This window comes from Hippopotamus amphibius, chromosome 1 (genome assembly GCF_030028045.1).
Source record: "Hippopotamus amphibius kiboko isolate mHipAmp2 chromosome 1, mHipAmp2.hap2, whole genome shotgun sequence".
Classification (NCBI taxonomy): Eukaryota; Metazoa; Chordata; class Mammalia; order Artiodactyla; family Hippopotamidae; genus Hippopotamus; species Hippopotamus amphibius.
In genome coordinates this window covers 194,220,406-194,231,765 of record NC_080186.1, presented here as the reverse complement: position 1 = coordinate 194,231,765, position 11,360 = coordinate 194,220,406, and the positions used below count along the sequence as shown (strand labels likewise).

Sequence of the window (11,360 nt, the reverse complement as noted above, 5' to 3'; positions counted from 1 at the left end):
TGTGCCTGTCACATAACTCGTTAGCAACAAATGCACGATAATGAGTCAGGTATTCTGACGTCTTGTATTCCCATTCACGTTAAAAAGAAAAAATTTCAACACCCTGCGTAGTCTTCTTTTGCTTCTAAATATGACTGGAAAATCTATGCCATTCTTTATACATCTGGGGCTTTTTCTTATTGAAACCAAACCTCCAAAGCCATCCCACTAAGAACTTAAATAGAGATGCAAATCTACAGCTGCAAAATGAAAATAAAATACGAAGATGATGAGAAAGAAAACTGTGCAGCAAATGTACTTCATTTTCAGTTTTCAAGTCCCTGGAAAGAAACAGAATGCTATGACAAAGGTTACAGATTATGCCTTTTAAAAATAACACTGATCATTTTTCTAATAATAAATGTATCATATACTTGTCTTGGAAAGTCCAGGAAAGCTATGATACATTTTTCTCATATTCAACAAAATTGAGATCATACTCTCAAATATTTTTGAAGAATCTATCAGTCTTTCTAATTTCATCTACATGTACTAAGAACTCTTTGTATATTTTTCACTTGAAAAATATGTGGGGTTATAAGCGAAATCTAGAAAAATGGTACAGATCAGTGAGTTTGCAAGGCAGAAGTAGAGATACAGATGTAGAGAACAAACATATGGACACCAAGAGGCGAAAGGGGTGGGGGGGTTGGGGCGGGATGAATTGAGAGATTGGGATTGCCATATATACATTAATATGTATAAAATAGATGAGTAATAAGAAAAAATTATCAAATTGTACAATTTAAATATATGCAGTTTATTGTATGTCAGTTATATCTCAATAAAATTATTTTTAAAAGGAAAAAAGTAAGTGGGATTCTCACTTTTCATTCAGAAATTAAATTAGTCCATCTGGTAAGAAATTAGATTAATTTCTTTTTTTTTTTCTTTTTGGCCGTGCCACATGGCGTGCAGGATCTTAGTTCCCTGACCAGGGATTGAACCTGGGCCCTCAGCAGTGAGAGCTCAGCGTCCTAACCACTGGACCGCCAGGGAATTCCCTAAATCAATTTCTTATTTAAAACAAAAACAAAGTTTGTGGAGCAGTGATGGAGACACTGATTTCCAGAAATTCCTAGGGATTCAGTGATTATTGTAGTCCTTTCTTCTATACGAACTTCTCACACTGCTAGTAACCTTTCCAAAAAAGGTAGTGGAGAAAAGTAGTATTTACTCATACTTGACTTGATCTTATCTCTACTATCCAGTGAAATACTATTAGCGTTTTCAACCTCTCCAATAAATTCATTTCCTATTAATTGATTTCCTTCTTACATTCCCCATACCACCTACCCCCTCCTTACTGCATCCTACCAAATTGTGTATGGGGAAAGTTTTTATAGCTTACATCATTATATTATATATAAAACTTATCACGTATTCTCTTTGGAGTCAGATTTATTTTCATTCCAAAGCATATGCAAAGTATTAACTACTTACGTGATATTGCTGGTAGCATTTTAACACTCTTTTTTCAGAATCAAATATTTGGTTCTTCATTAGTGCTGAATCTACATAAAATTGATGCTCCTGGTTGTTTTTGTAATTATTTTGTTTCTAACCCTTGGACTTTATAGAAAGAATTAATTATAACATGTATCTGTTTTTTAACTGCTAAGTTGGATAATGGTTTAATAGCTCAAGGGTATTACTTGAAGGAATTTAAGACATAAGATTCAATTTCCCTCAAGTCTGTTTTTCTGCAGTGATCTATGGCTTTGATTTTAGTAACAAACCCACCAGAATGAGAGTAGGTCATGGACTTTCATTGTGAGCCAGCCTTGCTATCTTAACCAGAAAGCTAGGTAGAGAGAACATAATTTGGTATGAAAAACTTAACATGTCAAAACAAATTAACAACTTTCTTGGTTAAAAAAAGTAAAAAACTGCACCTAATAGGTAGATGAGCTCATATTAAATAACATATTAAACAAGAATGGTTTTATTTTTATTTGCAAGGTGTTTATACTCTACCAATGGCTGCCCTGACTACACATAAGAACCACTTAGGGAATTACATGACCTGTATCCTTAGGCCCCACCGCCAGAGAGTCTTGATTATTTGGTCTGAAGCAGGGTTGAGGGCACTGGGATTTTTGAAGCTCCCTAGGTGATTTCACTGTGCCGTCAGGATCAAGAATCACTATGCCTAGCCACTAAGACTGAAACATATTTTTCTCCTCTGAATAGAGGGATTGTGTGAAATTAGACCAACTCCTGGGGAATGTGGGATATATGAATCATAATTAGGTCCTTTAAGTATCAACTACAGTCTGGGCAGGGAACACTTGTAGAGCCAAGAATTAAAAATGAATGATGCCCTTTATACCATAATGATAATCCATTCTACTCTCTGGGAAGCTATTAAAATATTCCTCTTAAAATTTTTTTTCGAGTCTATTCTAAAGTGTCACAAGATAAGGTAATGTGAGGTACTCAAGCAGGCCCTGTGTACCTAACCTGGCAGAGCTTTCTGCAAAATATTTTGGTATTTTATTTATATGTGCATCATGCAGTGAAAGGAGGAGGAGTGGGAGTTTGCCTGAGAAAAGAAAGAAAGGTTTCATATTTTCATCACATCAAGGACGTTTGACCAGCCTGTCTCTTACTGTACTTTTCACATCTTGAGGTCTGTTTGATGCATACATTTCTTAAAAGTCTAGCCTCATTTAAATGATAATTTATGTACTTAGAATGCCATTTCTAGTCTTGTTCTTCTGCACACCCCAGAGCTGATCGAAGTGTGGAGATCCCTTTGTTTTCAAAGGAAACTTCATGTTCACATTCTACAAGGGTTAGTAGAGGAAAACAAGACAACAGGCCCATAATGCTTCTGTCAGTTAATGGGGAAAATGTTTCCTCCTACATACATCATGATAGGTAATTGAATTAGTACACAAGTAGGAAAGGGTTTGCTATTTCATACTCCTATAGTTTTTTCTTAACACCATGAAATTAAAGACATGCCAGCATGGAGCTGCGAATTCCTGATCACTTTCAAATAAGCAAATGTAGTATATTATTTCTTTTATGTGCTTTTACGGCACATGCTGTGCAAGATAATTGACTTCATGACAGATGTCTGTATTTCAGGAGAAAATTTATTTGTGAAAGAACAAACATATATTACTAATTTAACATGGGGCTATTCATTATGTGGCCCACAAGGTGCTTTTTGATGACTTGTAAATTGAAATTAATATTTTCTCTTGTTGTTCTGAATGTGCATAAGCAAATTTGACTGTTTGATATAACCAATTTGAAGCTTATTCTACTATTTGAATGTAACTTTCTGTTCTCTATAAAGGTTGGGAGCTCTTAGATCTTATTTGAAGTGCTGTGTAATGAGGAACGGTGCACTTTTATTTCTTTTCAGGGAAGCCTGTAGACCAGCACATTTCTCAAACTGCCCAGGATAAGTTCTGTCCATTGGACCCACCTTTACAATGAAATGATTACCAGAAAAGTATAAAAATAAGGAGTACAAGAAAGATTCTCCATGGATCTTCCTTCACTCTCTTACTTAGGCTCAAAATGCCGCTCTTTTCCAAGACAAACACTAGTAGGCAACAGATGTGAAGACCCTGACACTTCTGTGTGAGGTGGACTGGCTTGGAGAACTGGCAGTGTTAGGTGGACAAGGCTTCTATGAAGGCAAACTGAGAAAAGGAGAGCTTTATGGACGAATGTCCCTCTGCACCTACTTTTAACACTGCCTGAGACCAATTCTGCTGCCTATAAATGCACTCTCACTTTTTTCTTTTCTTTTCTTTCTTTCTTTCTTTCTTTTTTTTTTTCTACCAGAATTCTTCCCAGAGGAAAAGTGGATTCCTTAACCCCAAGAGTTGACTGCATACTTTTTGCAATAAGATTCTATCATCAATATAAAATTAAAATAACTAATAGATACAGGGGGTTACCATATTCAGAAAGAATGTAAGTTTAATAAGGTTCCATTTTAAAGATGATTTTTCTTCTAGTGAGAAGAGAAAGAGAAACTTGATTCAGGCAGGTCCCTGCTAGCCTCTTGAACATTCAACAGCTTAGCCTTTTGTGCACTAGAGGAAATAAGGGAAAGAAAGGCGATCTTACAATTAAATTGGAAGTAGTCTACAAAAGAAAAACTGGGACACTAAGGACTGGTTTTGTAATGACACTTCTAGAGTGCAGAGCCAACCTCAGGTGAGGTGGAGCCCTGAGGCCAGGAGAAAGGAGTCTTCTCCTCACCTGGCAACGCGGAGTGGTGGGGGGTGGCTGGCGTCTGGAAGTACACGCTCAGCTTGAGCCTGCAGCGGCTGCACTGCACACAGACTGGAACGCCCTGAGGCTGCAATGCCTGACATCTGGGCTTGGCGGTAGCTTCCTCAGGCACATTGGCTCTCTCTCAGCGCAGCTGAAGCTGTGGCTGTGCCCACCAGGACCTTGAGGGTGTGAGAGAAGGCTGCCATCAGGTAACATTGGAAGTGTTGTCCCAGCCATTCTCCTACATTTTAAGGTAAAAATGTGGTCACCCACTGAACAGGAAAATTATCTTAACATAAAAACGCACTGAATTGAACTTAAAAATAGCAACCACCACAGCCTTAGGACTCTTGTCCCTCCGCATTTCCTTCTCTTTTCACCAAGAGTGACTTCTTTTTTAAGGGAGGGTCCCAACTTCTTGCTTTAGTCAATAACCCAGGGCAGGGGGAGGAATAAGTGTCTTATGGGATGTCTAAACAAAAGAACAGCCCAACGAGCTATAAGCTGACCCAGCTCTGTTTTCTTACATATTGTCAGCTACCATCACTTTTCAGGATGGATTTCTCATCACTGGCCAAGAGCTTGGCGTCATCAGCCTTCTCTGGAATTTAGGAAGTGGGGCGGGTGAAGGCATGCTCTGGGTCTTGAAGTTTATCCTTGACTCTCCAAAGCTCGCTGAGAATTCTTTTGGGAGGCGGTCCAGATTTTGCAATTTATCCACTGCAAGCATCTGTGTTTTCCCTACAGAGAAATGGATTTTCTTCCTGGGAGTTCCTCTATGGCTGGAGGGCTTTGCCTCCTTCATGCAGCCTCTCACTCCTCTTAGTCGGTTCTCACTTTCCTTACTCGCCTTCCACTGGCTTCTATCTCACCTTCTTCAAGATCCTTCCTCCCAGTCCCCCTCCTCCATCCCCCAACCCGAAGCCCCCAGAAGGAGAAAGTGCCTGGAAAGATCACAGCACGCTGCCCTGGGGATCCGTGCTGGGAATTTGGATGGGAGAGGTTGGGGGAAAGGAGGACAGGACTTCGGAAGATGAGAAGCGGCTGGAGCTGGGAAGGAAAAGGCGCGGTGAATGCACTCTAGAGGTTACCTTCGGGGAGGTAAAGGCACTAGCAAACACCTGCCCTTGAATTAAAGGCGTATCAATTTGTGTGGGGGGGGGTCAGTAATGCACAGCACCAAGCCACTTGGGTATAAACCCTTCCAACTGGAACATCCTAGATCCCTGGCTCCCAGTTTTGTCCTGCTTTGGGATGAGGCGCGGAGGGGGTTGATTTCTGGGTTCCCTGCCTGCAGTTTAGGGGCGAAGTGGTCAGAGTGCGCGCGTCGGGCGCGCTGCGGGATGAAAAGAGTTTCTAAAAAAAGGGATGTGCGGAGGTGGGAAGCCAAGCTAGGAAACGGGGTTCCTCGCGCCAGGCCTGGGGTGTGAGCACGGAAGCACTGCGAAGACCCGAACAAGGTGGCCTGCATCCAGCGACCGGCAGGCGTGTGCATGTGAAAGGAAATTGCACTTTTTCCACAGGTTCAACCCCGATGCCCCGTTCGTGCGTTCTGCACACTTTCTTTGTCGGAGTCCCCAACCCGGGGCGGGAAGAGCAAGGGAGGGGTCCTTGATTCTCTCGGGAAAAGTCCTCCCAGCCCCGCGCTGGGCGGAGGGAGAGTCCGACATTTTCCTCGGCCTCTCTCCGGGCGGCTGGCGTGGCCACCTCACAGGGCTGCTTTTAGGGACTCGGGACTCGGGCGGAGCAAAGGGAGACTTTCAGGCCTGGCCTTGACCCCCTTCCCCGGGTGAGAGCTCCAGCTCGTGGCCCCCTCCTGCCCGCACGTGAGCCCAGACAGCGATCCCCGCGGGAAAACCCCAGGGAGCCGCGCGCGACCGGCAGCTGGCTCTGCGGGGACCTCGTTCCCACCCCCCGCGGTCCCCGCGCGCGCGAGGGGGCAGGGGCGGAGCGCAGGAGGCGCGCGCGGGGCGGGCTCGCGGGCGGCCCGGAACCGCGGAGCCGCCCCGGGGGAGGGCCTGGGAGCCGTCCCCGGGAGCTGAGGCAAGCGGCGGGCGGGCTTGGGCCCCGCGCGCGCCAGGAGGGAGCCCCCGCCGCCGCCGCCGCGGCCGCCGCGTGCCCGGCCTGTCCCCGCCCAGGGAGCCGGAGCCTCCCAACTAACTCCGCCCGCCGCGCCCGCCGCCCCGCCGCCCGCCGGCTCCCGCTTCCGTCCCGGACTGTGCCCGCGGCCGCGCAGGTTGGTGCCGCCGTCGCCGCCGCCGCCGCCGGTCGGCGGGCAGGGCATGGGTGTGGGTGGGAGCGCGGAAGGGGGCTCGGGAAGTTGGGCGGATGCTGGGCTGGGCCGGGCCGGGGGTCCTGCCGTCTCAGCTCCCTCCGCTTCCCCGCGCCCGTGGCGGTCGCTGGTCTCCTCCCTGGCTGCCGGGGTCGCGGGGAGTCCGGCGCCGCGGCCAGGGAGGGTCTCAGGGACTGAGCCTTCCTCGCACTCCCCGAGCCTGGCTCTGACCCACCCCTCAGCTCCACCGCGGCCGAGGCCAGTCGGTGAGGGGTCACCCTCCCGTCCTGTCCTCCGCACCTTCGCACTTCTCCTGGCGCCCTCACCCTGTGGGTAGAATCGTTCATGCGCCCTTTCTGCCTCCACTTGGAGAACTCTCCGCGCCGCTGAGAAGGGCTCCCCGGTTCCCCGACCCGCCTCCCGAGACAAGTTTCTGCTGCAAGCGGGGGCCGCCGCGAGGGTAGAGCGGGGCTGGAGCCGAGTAGCGACCCGAGGGGCTTGGGTACCGGCGAGGGCCGCGAAGCGGTGGAAATTCCCTCTCCTCTTCTCTCGCGTCCTTGCCCGGCTCCGCTCTCCTTCCTGCCGTTGTGGTTTTTTTTTTTTTTTTTTTGCCAGCCGTGGAGTATAATACGCCGGCGAAGGGTGATCGCAGAGGCGGGGTGGAAAGTAACTACCTCTCGGATACTTGGAAGATAGGGATTTAAAGCTGCTTTCAGACACCTTCCCATCGATGTGGCCTTGGGACGCGACCCTTTGGACACCCTATGCTCTCGTCTGTAAAACGCGGGTCCGCTTTGCCCACCACTGTGGGTCGTTTTGACGATCCAGTGGGATGACTTCGGTGTGTTACTTGATTTTGAACCACTATCTCTGGTCTCATGAAGGTGCCCGATGGCAGGTCCTGTGTTCTGATCGTCTGAGTTTAGGTCCTTCAGCTGGGATGTAATTATGTCCCTCTAGGTGATTTGACCAATAGCTTTGTGAGGGTAAAAACTCGTGTTCCTGGATCTGATAATTAGTGTTCAGAATTGAAGTCGTCTCTTCCCCACTTAAGTCGACGTACAAAGCTATGGACCTTACATATTTCTGCGGTCGTAGGATTTCAGATAGAAGATCGTTATTGGCACAAGTCTTTGGAAATAAGAACTGTGCTTGCTTCAGATGTTTGCCAATCTTTAAAACCTCTTTTCCACCTAAGTGCAAATTTAAATTTGCTTTTAATTCTAACAGTTGAGGAAGTAGACTTTTATTTTAGTAAAGTAAGTTCAGACATTTAGCTCAAACAAACTACATGTGCCCTGTTGTTTGTAAATTTTCAGTTTAAAATTACAGGCACAAGAAGTATTGTTAGCATCACTCATTACTTTATGGAGAAAGCAAGTAAATGGCCTAAGAAAGTGAGCTTTAGACTTGAAGTGAAATAGCTATGGCCTGGGCCTGTCATTCATGAATTCCTGATTTAATAGGCATTTCATGAGTTCCTGTATTGTGCAATGCATTGTGCTATGTGCTTTTAAAGATAAAGAATATGTTCCTTGCCCTAGAGGGACTTCCTAACTTAGAGACAAATGTTTTTATTTCATATTTTTATATAAACATCATATATTCGAATAACTACATATAGCAAGTAAAATGATGTTAAGAATACATTACTGAAGGCCCTTTAAAATCATTATTTGGTGAATATACTTAATAGATTGGAGAAAACAACAACTTTAGTTAAGCCAGTGTTTTCTGAAGTAAAATTTCAAGTGCTTCTACATCATCAAATGGGAGGCATACTTGGAAATAAAATGAATTCTGTATTTTTAGAATGAAGGCTCAGAAAAAGCATCCATATATGTATGACGTAGTAGTCAAATGTTAAAAGCTGTAGAAATTTCAATTCTAACTTTAGTCAGTAAGTCAATTTATGGTGTCTGTATACAATTTTTTCTCAACTCCTTGAAAAAGGAAATTATAATGCCTAGAAAACATACAGCGATTGAAATAAGTTGAAACTTGAACACTTAATGCCCTAGTGTGCCCTGTGGATTGATTCTGGAAATTTGGTTTAAAAGGTTACAAGGTAGTGAGACATTTAAAAGAAAATTTTTTTTAAAGTTTGATTTGGTGCAAAGAATGGGCAAGAATCTCGCTTGGAAAAAATTGACCAGACTAGGTTGTATTTGGTATGATTCGGTCACAATTCTAATTCTTTTCCTGATCCTAGGAAGAATTCATCCATCTGGAGGAAATGTGTAGAATTTCATAGGCTTTACATACCAGTGCTTGGCTTTGAGAGCTTGGATTCAGTTCACACAGTGAGGCAATGCAGGTTTCCCGGCAGCCTGAGGGACGTGAAGTTAACTTTAAACTTGGCCTTATTGATCAGTACCTTTGTTTTCCTACTTGTGAAATGAGATTAAACATTGTGCCACTGCTCTGGAACTGTGCGGTTTGGTGCAATAGTCATGAATATCGAGCCAGAAAGCTTCTTGTGGGTGTAAGAACTTTCTTTTCCCCTTTAACTCCTTTAGCCAGTAAAAGCTAATTGTGAAAACTGCATACAAGTAGCTGAAAAGGAGGGCTCTGCATAAAGTTGGTAGTGGTGTCATGTGCTCTCAAGTCTCCTGAGGGAAGTTTCCATCATCTTATCTCCTACAATTTACTGTACTGATATAGAGAATAAGACCTTCATCTTATCCAAGGTTGAACAGCTAGTGGCAGGAGTAGAACTATAATTTCTTTTTTTTTAAATTTAATTAATTTATTGGCTGTGTTTGGGTTTTCATTGCTGTGCACAGGCTTTCTCTAGTTGCAGAGAGCGGGGGCTACTCTGTTGCGGTGCACAGGCTTCTCATTGTGGTGGCTTCTCGTTGCAGAGCATGGGCTCTCTAGGCGAGCAAGCTTCAGTAGTTGCAGCACACGGGCTCAGTAGTTGTGGTGCACGGGCTTAGTTGCTCCGCTGCATGTGGGATCTTCCCAACCCAGGGATTGAACCCGTGTCCCCTGCATTGGCAGGCTGATTCTTAACCACTGCGCCACCAGGGAGATCCCAGGAGTAGAACTATAATTTCAGTTTTTTGAAAATAGTTTTCTGGTTTCTCCTTACCCTGTGTGGTCTCTTATCATCCAGGGCACATTAAAAATCTCACATTTATAAATCGTGTATGGTTAAGAATTTTGGCTCTATGTTCTTTAAATTTATTTACTATTTATTTATTTATTTATTTATTGGCTGTGTTGGGTCTTCATTGCAGCACATGGGCTTTCTCTAGTTGCCTCGAGCAGGGGCAACTCTGCGTGGTGGTGCACGGGCTCCTCATTGCCATGGCTTCTCTTGTTGCAGAGCACAGCCTCTAGGCACATGGGCTTCAGGAGTTGTGGCACATGGGCTCGATAGTTGTGGCTCACAGACTTAGTTGCTGCGAGGCATGTGGGATCTTCCTGGCCCAGGGATCAAACCCGAGTCCCCTGCATTGGCAGGGGAATTCTTAACCACTGCGCCACCTAGGAAGCCCTGGCTGTATGTTTTGATGGGCCTGGGTTTGAGTTCTGCCAGGCATTTACTAGTCATGTAACCCTGGATAAGTTAAGTTACTGTCCCAAGTCCTCAGTTTTCTCATCTGCAAAATGGGAATAAAGGAAGTACTTAGCTCAAAGGACTGTTGTAAGGATTAAATGAACTAATCTATGTGAAGTGCTTAGCACATTGCTTATTACTAGTACATACCTGCTACTCCAGTAGGTATTTCACTTTTCTTGGGGAAGCAGGATGACAATTCAAAGGTCCAAAGTTTTAAAATAAATAAATGCATAAAAATATGAATACATTACCACCCTCAATATTTTGAACTGGCCATTCCCAATGGCTTTGTTAATTAATTTAATAAGTGTTTATTGAGCTCCTGCTACGTGTTGGGCTTTTTCCTAGGCACTGGCATCCAGTGGGATACAGGACAGTCATGGTCACTCTCTTATGACTTAAAAGTCTGGGGAGGGATACAGACTTATAAACAGAAAATTACAATCTTATGTAATTTGTGTGTGGCGTAATGTAGAGAACCACAGAAGTTAGACAGGATGGGATGGTGGAGGCCTCAGTAGTGGGGTGTCATACAGTGCATTACCTCATCCTAATTGGGGTTGGTGGTGGTCAGGAAAAACTTCCCATGAATACACTAAGACCTGAAGAATGAGTGATAGTTAGCAACTGAAGAAGTTGGAGGGTTGATGAGTGTTCCAGACCAAGGGGAACAGAACATGATGCTTAGAATGGAAGTTAGGTAGATAATGTAAAAGAATAAATAAGTGAGAGCTGGAGAGAGAGGTGTGGTAACTGGAGAACCCAGGCTTTGTCTAAAGGGAGCAGTAGATACTCAGCTCCAGCCAAGTGTTGTCAGGTTGGGATGCAGGCCAAATGTTGCCAGATGCCCTGATTTTTTAAGAGGAGCTTAAAATTTATATTTCATAAATGTGAAATGGCCCGAATGTTTTTAAAACTATTGTGTGGGCAAAACCAGACACATTTTGTAGTTGGTATTCAACCCACAACCACCACTTTATGACCTGAATTTTAGGAAGTGAAAGAAGTTTAGTGTGACTTAAGGAATGCATCTTAGAAGAAGAGGCAAGGGAAGAGCCCACAGGTAGGGACAGAGCTACATCATTCAGGGCCTTATGGCACTTGCTAAGGAGGGTTGGCTTAATCCTGAGAGCAGTGGATGCCATCAAAGACTGAAACAAGAGTGGCATGATTAGATTTGTGCATGCAAGATGCATTCTGCCTACTGTACGGAAAATGCCTGGGAAGAGGCTATAG

At 44.6% G+C, this 11,360-nt stretch overlaps 1 protein-coding gene across 14 annotated transcripts in view; it reads left to right on the top strand.

Annotated features, from left to right (window-relative positions):
* The first annotated feature begins 6,309 nt into the window (after positions 1 to 6,309).
* The window catches only part of PAM (peptidylglycine alpha-amidating monooxygenase), a 275,420-nt gene continuing 270,369 nt past the window's right edge, over positions 6,310 to 11,360 (top strand). For 9 of the 14 annotated variants that reach the window (XR_009054246.1, XM_057738350.1, XM_057738340.1 and 6 more), the window contains exon 1: positions 6,310 to 6,520. The gene's annotated coding sequence lies outside the window, so the exon portion shown is untranslated. The remainder of the gene's footprint in view (positions 6,521 to 11,360) is intronic. The other 5 variants (XM_057738357.1, XM_057738326.1, XM_057738316.1 and 2 more) reach the window with 1 other exon arrangement.